Here is a 13,336-nt window from a genome sequence, read left to right as displayed (position 1 = left end):
TGTGTGTTTGTGTCGGGGTCTCGGTCTCTTTGCCCAGTCTCTCTGCACAGTCCTGGCCTACTTCCTACTGTACTGCTGATCCTGTATCAGTGCAGCTCGGCCTGTAGTGGCCACTGTGGGTCCACTGATCCGCTCTCCCACAGTCACAGTGCTGGAGGGCAACAGCTTCTCTCAGGCAGACCCAGGCCGACTACACCGCTGTTCATCTTGGGGGAATTTGAACGCAGTTTCTCTAATGACTGACCAGCACTAAGTAAAAAGCCCGAAGCAGACTTTTCTAATGATTAATAGAAGTACTGTAAAGGACAAGTTCCAAGTGTCAGGAAATGTCTCACAGGTTTTCCCACAATGCACTGTCACCATCGTAAGTGCTCAACTGTCAAAGTGGGAAATTTCAATCCAGCTCCATTTCAACAAGTGGTGACCTGCTAGTGTTAATCTGCTCCACAGTGTTGACTCACTGCACTGCTGCATGCAGTCTGTCAGTAATAAAGCTGGACCCAAACCTAGAGTGGAACTGCAAAATCATCATATTGCTACCCTATGTAAACTTATATTCAGCCTGGTCTACATTATTTAATATAATGTCAAATGTTATTGCTGAAATCCCTCGTGATAAAGTAAGTGCATTGAGCGTGCACGTCATCTTGAGCTTAAGAAAAATGAAGAATTGAAAAATATGGCAGCTTCTGCTACAGTGAGTGAAATCCAAGTCTCTATTCCACAATAAATGTCTGCATTTCTGGCAGGCCTTTCTCTTTCTTATGGCAATTATATTATCCTTACTGTGATCTGAAACACGCATATTTCTATGACAACAATACATTTATAGCCTAAATATATATATATTTTTTATCTTTCTACATCACAGTCATCACAGAAATTCAATAAATCACAATTAAAAATGCTGCATAGTAAAATCTGGAAAGCATAACAGCTTCCACTGATTAGATGTGTGTAAAAATAATAATAAAATGAATTCCTAATTGGTGAACACTTATCCAGATTTCCTCACAGAACGACAAGCATATGCATTTTTTTTTTTTAGCATGGACAGTCCCAGCAGTATGGAAATCAAATCCCCAACCCTGTCAGTCCTCCACAGAGCCACAGATCAGACATATGACTAACATTGTGCTGGGTCTCTGAGTTTTACAGTACTTCAAAATGGCACACTGAGACAGTTTCAGCTGGAGAAATAAAAGGGGCTTCATTATTATGGCAGAAAAATATATTTACAGACAGTGCTCACTTGGCCTCCATTCACCACTCCAATCTGGATTTCATATTAGCCAGGAGAAAATTGGATGGAATTCACAACATCACAGCAACCTCATAAATGAAACAAAATCACATAATCTTAAATACCAGTTTATCCACTTAACAAATGAAGCAGTGCATTGGCGGCTTATCGCTGTGTTGTGCTGGTGAATGAGTAATTTTCACTGTGTGTTGCACTAGTAAGAATACACTGAGCACTGGCACATGACCTGAACCACACACTCAGTGCTTCGAGAGTATTTGGCAGAAATACCCAAATCTGCAGAAACACACTGCTCCTATACCACCCAACACACAGGCCCACTAAAAAAAAAAGCTAAAAAAGGGGGGGGGGCATCTATTCAAAAGTTAATCTGAAAATAAAAAATCATTTCTCACCTCTGTTTAGATTACACAACTAAACAATAATATTACATGCCAGAAAGTAATCCCATTTGTTAATGTTGTGTGAAATAAGATTCTTAATTTTAAATTTGCATAACTCAGAGGTGTGGCAACGCCCCAGGCTGGCAGTTCCTGAAAAGAGGTTGATCTCTTTTATCATCTAAATGGATATCCTGCTTTATGCTTACAGCCTTATTGAGAATAAGAAATAATGCTACTTTATGGCCAATCAGAATCACAGGAATTAAAATGCTCAACTCAAATATACCATACTGAATTACAAACATATTTCTATACTAGTCCAAAGGGATAAATAGATCAAATTAATTAGGCAAAACTAAATGCTAAAAAAAAAATAAAATAAAAAAAAGTTTCTAGTATTATTAACCTGCAAACGGCTAAGTATGAGTTATAAAGCCACTTGATAGATTTTGTGCTTTGGTTATCAAAGATGGAAAAACAGGCATTATTGCAATTACATTAATATGAAAAAAAATCCATATTAATTTCTAAAATCATAGATGTGGCCCAGAAAGCAGAACATACACACACACACACACACACACACACACGCACACACACACGCACACACACGCACACACACACATACACACACATACACACACACACACACACACACACACACACGCAGCTACAAACACACACGCACACGCACACGCACACGCACACGCACACGCACACGCACGCACAGGTAAGGCTGAACTAGATATAAGAACTTGCTGGTCAAGCCATTAGAAAGCAAAATGCACATGAAACTGCTGAAAAATACTGATGTTGTGTAGCCATGAACCAATATTAATACTGTAAAACATATAAATGAGTCTAAATAAGTCTCAATATATACATGATGATTAGTCAAAGTACACATTTAAGCCAATGATACAGGACTCTGACAATCTGTACTAAGTATTAATACTCACTGGTATTTCTCTTCTGTACGCAGACAGCCTATAGAAAAAAAAAATGTACATAGGCTATTGCTTTTGGGAACTTTATGACTGAACTTTTTAATTCTTAAACAGATTATTTTTCAAAGAAAAAAAATTATATAAAAACTATATCATTTTACGGCGTTCAACCTATATAGAATATTTTAACGTAAAACTCTAATACTTCTAAATCAAGTACAAATCAGCACATGAAGACCAATGAACGACAAAATAATTCATAAAATACCTAAAAAATGTGTGAATTACATATTACATACAACAGTTACTTAAAATTATCATTGTGGTCAATTGTGGAAATAAGTGGTCAACCAAATAAACATAACATTATGCACTGTATATTTCCTCATTTTCGCCTATTTCTTTTGGTACCTATAATCCATAAAAAAGTCTCGATCTGTTGTCATTTGTAACTCAAAGCATCTTTAGAAAAAAAGGATATTTTACATATTACCAAAGAATGTCAGTTCCACTGCAAATCCTGTGGCAGTTCTTGTTCAGGTTCAAGGTCACATTCAGACTAAGTACAAGTTCAAGTTTGGGAACTTCTTGTTCTAGCTGTGGTCTGCAGTTTCTTAAGCTCCACTTTTGTAGCATAATTCATGCACCGCTAGCCCCCGTGTGTATATCAGAAAGTAAAATATATTTACTGACAATGATGTATTAAAAAATGCCATTTTGGAATTGATAGTTGAATGAGTTTAATGAGATAAAACACACTGAACTCACCATTTTATCTAGCCTAACATTAGAAAGGACAAAAACATAGACAAGGATATAGAAAATAACTGTGTTAAATATTCTTAAAAAATATTTATTTCAGATATCCTTCACTGATAAAACTGCACTATCAGCGGGATATGTGTGTAAGATTGTGAATGTGTGTTTGAGCGTGTGTGTGGTGTGTGTGTGTGTGTGTGTGTGTGTGTGTGTGTCCCATTATTTGCTTTATTGTATCTGTGTAGCTACAGGATACTAAAGTTTGCTTCAGTGCACAGTATACCTCATTGTGGGCCATAGCAGGGTCTTGCATTGGTCAGGTATAGTCTTACAGAGAGAGAAAATACTGCAAACCCTTACCACCCTGCCATCTGCCTCTCAACATGCAACCTTCCCCTGGAATACTGCCATCCGCTGCCAAAAAGGCCTTAGGGGTGGGGTAGTGTGATACTCTGCCAGCCAAAACCATGAGTCCACTGCTAGTTAAGCAGAGCTGATATTCATATGAATGCACACAATCACCTATGTATGGAAAAATTACAAACACCTGAAAGCTTCGAGTACTATCAGATAGGCTTTGCCCTTCAGAAAACCCCCAAACCCTTATACACAAAAACCCTGATAAGCAACTGAACATCTGAGCAGAAATTAGCAAGCTAAAGCATTAGGCCAAAGCTAGGAATATGTCCACAATCAATGCTATTCGCTTAAAAATATGATAAGTTTTAAAAATAGTACGAAAAATAGATATTCAGTGACAGTGATTACTAATCATTTTGGTTCCCCATACAAGAAATACTACAAATTACCACAAATGGTTAAGAATAGGCCTGGGGATTGTAAATGGCCATATAAATGCCTCATTTATTAATATAAGATGGTCGTGTCATTAATTTGAGATCATAAAGATAATGCAAACTACCAAGTATCTGACGAAGAGCCGAATGTGCCAAGGCAAATTTGCTTTTTATCCACAGTAAGTCCTCGAAATTTACTTTACAGCGTTTACTATAATTTTTTTGTTTTTGCGGAATTACTTCATGGCTGCTTACACAGCTTTATTACTCACTCAGGGTTTGTTCCTACTTCAGATTGGCTTAAAATGAAAACAAGGAAATGTATTCATTTGCATCAATATAATTACAAGAGCATTTTGAGAGTCGTTTTTTGTAAGCACTTGCCACAGTATGTTGCTATGGAAAGCGCAAACAAAGGTTTATCACATGTGCAAAGAAGTGATGTATTGTATAGATCTCCTGTTGCTCAGAATAATCAGTGGAGAAGAAATAACCAGATAGCTTTCAAATTGTGTGTACACAGGCAAATACTGCTGTGAACACTTCAAGTTCAAAGAAATACAGATAATTCCCATCGAAAATTAGTTGACAGTCAAGCTTTTGAGAACATTAGTCAAACCGATCAGCACACCACGCATTTCTCCTCATACTCATACCAAGCCCGAACCACATCACTCACATGAAATACCTCCACAACCGTGGCCTTCCACTCATCCACTGATTACCACAAAGTCAGATTATCCTGGCAGTAATCAAAGTGCCATTAATGGCTTTTGACTAAACATGTTTTTGCACCATTAAATTACAAATAGGTTTTGTGGGGGGTGGGGAAAGTTATGGAAATGCATTCTCAGAGTTGAAGAAATTGATTTGTGGCTAAAAACTCTCATATCTGCCGTAAAGTAGTACCTTCCTAAAATACACGAGTATGTAGGGTTTTATATTCAGACATATCAATGCGCACTGAGGTAAAAAGAAACTTTGTGTAATAACCTAATGAGCATCAAATGTTTATTTGTACAGCATGTTATTTAAACACGGAAGCTTAGATTGCAATTTTAAACACACGGATAAACTTGCATCTAAACCACACAGGCCTACACATATTAAAACAGATACTACTTACCCATATTCCACAGCGAAGATGGTGAATGTCCGAATCTGGACGTGAAATTCGGCAGCTCTTCCCGTTTTCGTGGGATTCACATCTCTGTTGAGAAGAGCAGAAAGCCATAAGCTCCTGTCTGGTGGTGTTCGCAAGACCCAGTGATTCCCCTCAGACTGTCCCCTTCGCAGCCATGCCTCGGACCCAGCCCAGCCTTAATCTCAGCCACAGGCTCACTCCCACCTCCAGCCACAGTCTGAGCCCCAAGCTCAGGGCTGCATGGCTCGCCTGCCACCGGCTGGGCCCGGGCCTGGCGGGGCCTGCAACAATAGGAGGCCATGAGGCTGTCTGCAAGGCTCCAGCTAAGCCCGTCTGCTAGTTAACAAGTCTTTGAATGAGGAATGTTAGCAAACAGACAAACAGCATGTCTGATGCATGCAAATAGCACAACCAGTCCAGTCACAGCCTTGGCTGGGCACATGAATAATTCAGCAGTCTATACTCTGCTCTCCCTCATTACTCCCTCCCTCTGCCCGAATGAAATGCCTTCACTGGACTAAGTGTAGCAAAGTATTCAAACCTCTGCTGTACCAACAGCCTTGGCCGCGAAATCAGTTTTAATACTTGATACAAACATGCATCAGTGGCACACAGCGGCCACGTAGAGACAAGACATGCACGGCTACTTCTGACATTTCGCTGCAACAATTTGAAAATTCTCGATTACTGCATTTTTTTTTTCTCTTATTGCCTTTTAATGTCTTTTGTTTGCAGTTGGCACCTGTCCCAGAAAGAGCTCCGGCCCGGCACACCACTCACTCCCCTGTTAGGAGAGAGAGTCGGTGCGAAAGGGAGAGAACAAGAGAGAGCGAGACACAGAGAGACAGAGAGAGAGAGAGAGAGAGAGGACATGGGAAGGAAAGAGAAGGAGAGACAGAGAGCAAGGAAGAAGGAGGTGCGGTACTTCAGACGAGTTGCTGGCGCTGACGAAGGACATGTCTAACACACAGATGTGTACCGTGCTCAGTCACATTCTCTGCTTGTCATCCATAGTGGCCGGCAGGACCCAGAGCCCACGGCGAGCAGGTTACCCGTCAGGAATGGCGCCCCGGCACTCCAGGTGGAACAAGGCCCGTCACGTGGCGAGACGCCACCTCGACGAATTTCCATCCAAAATCGAGAGAAACCAAATAAATACTACTGGAAAACCATCAGCAGGAAAGCCGCGGTATATTTTTAGATAATAAAATGGAACAAAACGGAAGAAACAGCGGCAAAATCCAAAGTGATGCAAAAATCAATGCGCCAAAAGTGAGAAAAGGCCCTCAAAAAGCAACTTGTTGCCAGGTTTTGCAGAGCTGCTGTGCAGCTAGTTGGAGGCAGAGGGTTAAAATCCAGCTAGTAGTGAAAAAAAAAGCTCCGTCTATGGAAGGGCGGGCTGTGGGGAGGCCCTGACTGTAGAAATAGCAGCAGACTTTTTTTTCTTTTTTCCCTCGCAGAGCTCGAGTCTCCCCCTTGCGTGTAGCTGGAGCAGAAAGAGGGGAGCGAGCAAAACAGAGAGAGAAAAAGAAGAGAGAGAGGAGGAGAGGAGGAGAGAGCAAGCGCAGAGTGAAGGGGAGAAAAGCTCCGCTGATGATGAAATAGGAGGTGCGGCGGAGCGCGCAAACCAGCCACTTTTTCATCACATGTCCAACACGGCAAGGAACTGTATTTGCACTGGAGACAGGGAGGGTGGGAGGGAGGGAGTAAGATGGGTGGGAGACCGAGACAGAGAAGGAAAGAGAGAGAGAGAGAGAGAGAGAGAGCGAGAGAGAGAGACAGAGACCGAGAGAGGGAGAGGGAGAGTGGGAGGGTGGAAAGCACGGAGTGTGGGAGGGGTGGAGGAGGAAGAATGACACAGAAATCCACTCCTCCGGCAGCGCGCAGACGCAGTGCACACACTCACACGCCATACTAGTGCACACTATGCCTCAGCTATCAACTAGTGAAAAGAAGAGAAAAGAGAGGAAAAGAGAGAACACACAATCCCTCAGAGTGGACTGCCCCGCTGAAGGATCCTTGAAATATGCAACACTTCTGAGAGCTGGTTGAATTATTAACCTTATCTCTTACTGTAGTGGGGTCTCTTGTCGCTGCAACAGTCCTGGGAGCGCATTCTGAAAGGAGCACAGGCTCTCCGAGTGCATTAACTCTTTAGCATGCCACAGTGACTGGCGTGAATGCACAGAATAGACCAGAGGCACACACACAGGAAAAAGATAAGCTTCCAGAGCGTTTATTTCAGTAACATGTGGCAAAGAGCGCACGGCTAGGACCCTCCTCCTTGCCCCGGCTCTGTCACAAAGCGAGGCTGAACACTGGAGCTGAACCCTCGCAGCTATTTTGGCACAAAGTCAAAAGGCTGATAAGCATTTTGGGTGAGACTTTGCTGCTTTTCCTCGAGGAAAAACAGCTGCCACTTGCCGGGTAAAGCGCATTCAACAGTTCCGAGAAAATTCAGAGAAAACCCCGTGCGATGATGACTTGTCCCATCTAAAATGGAGGAGGGATACAGAATTATATGACGGTCTAAATAATTTGTTCTGACCAGATCTCTGGTTTGCAAATAGGCACATCCAATGATTCACAGAGAGAGAGAGAGAGAGAGAGAGGGAGAGAGGGAGAGAAACAGCATGGCTGCTTCCACCATCTTAGTTTATATTGATTATTCTTTGCTTTAACGTCTGTCTCTCTCACACACGCTAGCTCTCTTTCTCTCCCTCTCTCTCTGTCCCTCCCTCCCTCTTTCTGCCTCTGTTCTGCCACCTTCTCTACTCGGCGATCAGCATTTGGCTTTTTCCATTTGTGGCAGATTACTGTAACGCTATTGTAAAACAACTTCCTGCCTCTTTTGGCTCTGGTTCCAAAAACTGCAAAGGCTGAGCTCGTGGCTTTAACTTTTTCCCCCTCTGCCCTGAAGTACAGGAGCTGAAAAAAGAAAGAAAGAAAAGGAGAAAGGGGATCTGTAAACTGTATCTCTTGCTGTGGATCTATTTTGATTGCATTTCTTCTTTATAAACTGCTGAGAACTAAAGAGGGGAAGAGGGAACTGCATGCCTAGCAGGGAGAAAGAGAAAAAAAGGTGGGGGTAAAACTTTTCTTGCTTTTACTCTGTGAAAACTTTCTGTTGGTTTGCAGAGGGCATTGCGTTATTAGTGGGGCTCAGGCTCACGCAGATTTGTCTAACATGGCTGCTACTGCTTCAGGCTGTGCTGTACAGTTTGAGAGGGGTGCTTTCATAGCACGGCCACCACCCCGCTCCTCGCCGGCTCTCTTGCTCACTGCTGCAGCACAGAGACTGGACTCTCCACAATAACCATTCTCCCCTCTTCACTCCTCACTGCTCGACAGGTTTCAATAAAAACACAGGTGGCCAAACACAAAGGATGTGGAGGCAGTCAGAGGAAAATTCTAGCATTATTTACACTTAGTTACAGTGTAGACCAAGTGCAGAAAGAGTTGGATTGCAATTCGTTTGTTCTCTATTCTGTTTCCCTAAATGAGATACGAGCTCGGTTCGGGTGTCTGCATTGGCATGAGCTATAGAATCCTATTAGAAGGAGTGCAGCTGCACGTCACATCTCGCCATGCGTTTTAACCAATTGAGAAACCCATGTCTTCATTATGGCTTCAACGTATAAAGCTGCCTACATATAATAGGTATATGGTTAAGAGTCCTTTTTGGGGAATAACTTGGAGGATTAAACAGAACATGTTAGGAAAGTAATAAAACTGGTAGTTGTTTTAGAGAGACTCTTTGTAATTATGCTTAGTGTGCATACTGCACTTTGCATGGCAAAAGGTTCACTTGAGGATACAGTTTTGGTTTTGGGTGGCCTGCCAACTTTTACCACTATGCTTCTCTACATCGCTCCTCTGTGCTTAGGTTACATTTCACAATAATTGATCACATTATATAACTACAATTATACTTACCATATTTATACCATATTTTAGTAACTAACATAGCCTCGAAGTTACCTTTTTTAAAATGAGTAAATAAAATAAACTGTTTCAGATGAAACACTTTGGTCAAGTTGTTTTTGATCCATCAGTAGAATTTTTTTTCTGACTGAATTATCAAATAAGTCAAATGTCTTTAGAACCTTGACAACCACACAAAAATGTAACCACTCTTTAATTTGCATATTTGAAGGGACTATTAAAATAGAGAGAAGCCACAGCTTCTCATCTACATGTCGTTCAGGCCAATTGATAAAACGATGTGAAACAAAATGGCAGACGACGCCATGTCATCGACTCTGCCCGACGTCATTTGACTGTGATTTTCAAAACAAAATTTGCTTGGTGAACTGTACAATTTTTATTGATTTTGCAAAAAGCTACAAACAACCACTGAAATCCATAATAGCAGCTGTTGTCCTATCTTATAACGAGTAAGCAGAACAATTAGGAATATTCCACAATGAAATGAATATGTTCAAAATAGTTAGGAGATATCATTTGAATTTCAAGAATATATTATACGTATGAATTAGATTTATTATGTTAAAATGATTACATAGATATCAGGGCATTGAACAAACAATTTCATTTTCTCACACTCACATTGAATGAGCTCCAGGTCTCATATGTGTGCTATAGCCTGCTAAACATACTACATACATATATTTAAAATGTCCCATGGTATCTTAAAGACATTTTTGAGGCACGCTGACATGCTGAACACTGTGTATTACACAAAAGGTCATGTAAGGGGAGCAAGGCCACATAACACTGCTTGTTTTCCTATAGTGTCTCGAGCTACAGGAAGCAACGAGGAGAGCCGGAGGAATATGAAATTGCAGTGGGCAGGGGATCCGCAAAGACAAACAAGATCCGCACTCAGTCATTTGCGACCATCAAGGGGGGGGGGGGGGGGGGGGCGGGGGGCGGGGTGGGCTGCTTCTGTGCTTGGTCAGCAACCACTACTACATCAACACGCCAGACATGATATGTGGCACATAGAAACAATTGATATTCTAAGGGACTGATTCAAGGGGATAAAAGCTAACCACAAGTGCAGCCCTACGCTAGGATGAAAGAGTTTTTACTCACTCTCCAGGAGCAGGAGCAGAGTCTATGAGGTGGTCTTGCTTAAGCCCCGCACGTGTCTAAACAACTTCTCTATTACACCCGAGACCTCTGAGGGCACTCCCCATCGAGCAGGGAACAAAGGCCATGACCCCGAGGTCAAAAGCGTTACACGGGAGGCCAAGCAGGCCCATTGAATGTTCCACTGCTGTTTGCTTTAAGAAGGTAAAGATTACTAACACATTAACTAATGCCGATTAGGGGGTTATCCCCCATGGGACGGAGGTCCCAGGGCAGCACATCACGTCTTATTAACACAGCCTGACCTCTGACCCCGCCCGTCACCTCAGGCAGCCGACTGTGACCGCCACTTTCTGCTCTCTCTCTCCCTCTCTCTCTCTCTCTCTCTCTCTCACACACACACACACACACACACACACACACACACACACACACACACCAGTCAACAGACACAGAATGAAGAGTATCACAACTGGGGGCACCACAGCTTGAAAATAATAATTCTGTCTGAACACACATGAATAAATGATGCAATATAATCACTGCACAATATTTGCAGTTCTGTTGCTTGTTCATGTCTGAAAAAGAGGCATTTTCATCAGCATCGGCAAGTAATATTTGATATATTTGAAGATGCATATAAATGAAAATAAATCGAGTAATTATTACAAATAAATATAACATTAATTAAGAAGAAACGTTTGAAATAAATCGGTTTCGAGGTCATCGACTACAAAGCACGTGTTGTACCGAAGTTCATAAAATGGGGGCATGTGCATAAAGTTCTGATCACAAAATGGTGGACACAAGACATGCGCAGTATTGATGTCCCAGATAATATTATATGATGAAAAGCAAGCAAGCAACGTTTTCCTCACAAACTATTCCTGCCATGCTATTCAATCATTACTTGTAAATCAGGAGAGAGGTAACAGCAAAATGTCGTCGTGCTAAGCTGACTTAACCCTACGTGTCCAGAAAGAGGAAAAACCATTATACATTACAATCGAACATCATTCACGTTTGCTTTCTTACAAATTACAACTCGTAATGAGATCGCTTGCGTTTGCTCTCCTAAATGTAACAAGAGGAACACAAAATACAATGATAATATCAAGCATTTATTGGTGATTGCTTTCTGATAAAGGTCAAGGTCATGTTTGTGTAAAGGCTGAAAAATTATACAAGTTTTCTTCACAGGTAAAATCGGTGTGTATTCAACTTGAGCAACGCTTTGGCGTAATTGTTGGAAATATACAATTAAATAGCTGCATACATTCTGGACCTTTGGCAAAAAAAATGACAATTATTACAAAACAAATAAATCTGTTTTGCTATAAAAAAGCATTGAAAAATACAGAACATTTTGGATTTGTTATTGGGATGAAAAGCTATTGAAAAAGACTATTTACAACCGACTACTGACCGAAATAGCTTCCTCATGAAGTGCTGCCCACCTGTATCATTTTAAAAAAGCTGATTGAAACTCATGTTAGGTTATAATTTATTAGTGATATAACATGACAAAAAAAGACAGTTTATTTAATCTTTGAAATATATATACACCCGTTTTTGTTTTTTTCCATTTTAACTTTATCTTAAAGGTGCAAGAAAGAATGAATGATTGGGAAAAAAAAAAAAAAAGATATGTCAACTGTGAAAGGATAATGTTTTATGATTCTTATAATTAACATCATATTTTTTACCACTGTATTTAATTTTGCAACTGAAAATTATGCATCATTGCTTTGGTGCATAAAAATGTGCAAGTCATCTCCCAAAAAAGAAATGTTAATCTAATAAAGTACAAAATCTTATTGTTCCATGGCCAGAAGTACACATCAGTAGTAAATATGAAACGAGGACAACATTTGCTAAATATATGGCTTTTTATATTTACTTTTCAAAGCTTGCTGTTAAATGAATTTTTTCAAAGTGATAAAGTATAAGAGTTTTTCAACCAGTGCAGAAACATATATAACCATGTTTATTTCTTGAAAGACCACCTTTTAACTGAATTACATGTTTGCATCTGCAAGTACAGTATAACCATTAGCATTTCAATATGAACACAAATTAATAGAGTTTGTTGTCAGAGCTATTAACTTAATCTAATTTATTCTTATTATTAATGCCAATATAAATAGTTGTTTTTTTTCCCAGGATCATATCGTCTGATCATTGAGTAGCATATTTCAAAACATATGAGGCTTTTCAAAATTAGTTCACAGTTTGTAACAGCATGAATTAAAGTGTTTGATTAATGACTTTTGTTCTGTTGAAATTCAGTTCAATCGACTTCTTGTTGTGCCTGTGAAATGTTTTACAATGTGCTCTTCTAATCTCAGAGCGCAAAGCAGAGCATTGATTTTACATTTGCCAAACACGTATCGGTTAGCTTTTGATCTGCTGCCCCCACATTTAATACATTTACATACAAAATCAACAGACATCTTAATTCATTATTTGAGCTGCGTTTTCATCATTCAATCGTTTTAAAGCTATATTCTAAAGCAACAGAAATTATACACGGATTGAATGCAGTGTATCCATTAATGTTAACAATAAAAAAAGGCATAAAGACTATATTTTTGGTCACTCACCTTGCTGTTTCCCCCAGGATTGTGAAAGAAGAGGAGGAAGGGAAGAGAGACAGAGAGAAAAGGAGGGAGGGAGAGCTTCTCCTGGGAACATGCAGAAAAATATGGACCCTATTCGATATCAGACCGAGGAGTGGACAACCTATCCAAAAAGGGACGCACCCTAACTGTAACTAACGACTACTTCTGGCGGCCCCTCAACAGCCAAACATATTGTCCAGGACCAGGGCAGCTTTAGTATGGCAGCATCAAACTAGGGCAGCTGAGGCAAGAAACACACATCAATCTATGATATCAATAAGAGTGATGGCGGATTGGATTTTTAAGTGTTGTTAACAAGATATACACGAGTGTAAAAAATGTTAGGACCGCCTGCTTTTTCTACGA

At 40.5% G+C, this 13,336-nt stretch overlaps 1 long non-coding RNA gene across 2 annotated transcripts in view; it reads right to left on the bottom strand.

Annotated features, from left to right (window-relative positions):
* The window catches only part of LOC144538575 (uncharacterized), a 42,507-nt gene that overhangs the window by 12,603 nt on the left and 16,568 nt on the right, over window positions 1–13,336 (bottom strand). Inside the window, exons 1-2 of one of the 2 annotated variants that reach the window (XR_013504364.1) lie at window positions 6,274–6,761; window positions 5,277–5,360 (exon numbers count right to left, since the gene is read on the bottom strand). This is a non-coding gene — a long non-coding RNA (uncharacterized LOC144538575). Of the gene's footprint in view, window positions 1–5,276; window positions 5,361–6,273; window positions 6,762–13,336 lie in introns of those variants that run through there. The other variant, XR_013504363.1, reaches the window with a different exon arrangement.

The sequence above is a fragment of the Centroberyx gerrardi genome, chromosome 4 (genome assembly GCF_048128805.1).
Source record: "Centroberyx gerrardi isolate f3 chromosome 4, fCenGer3.hap1.cur.20231027, whole genome shotgun sequence".
In the NCBI taxonomy this organism is placed as follows: Eukaryota; Metazoa; Chordata; class Actinopteri; order Beryciformes; family Berycidae; genus Centroberyx; species Centroberyx gerrardi.
Note: the sequence above shows the minus strand (reverse complement) of the source record. Positions and strands in the feature narration are given on the sequence as shown.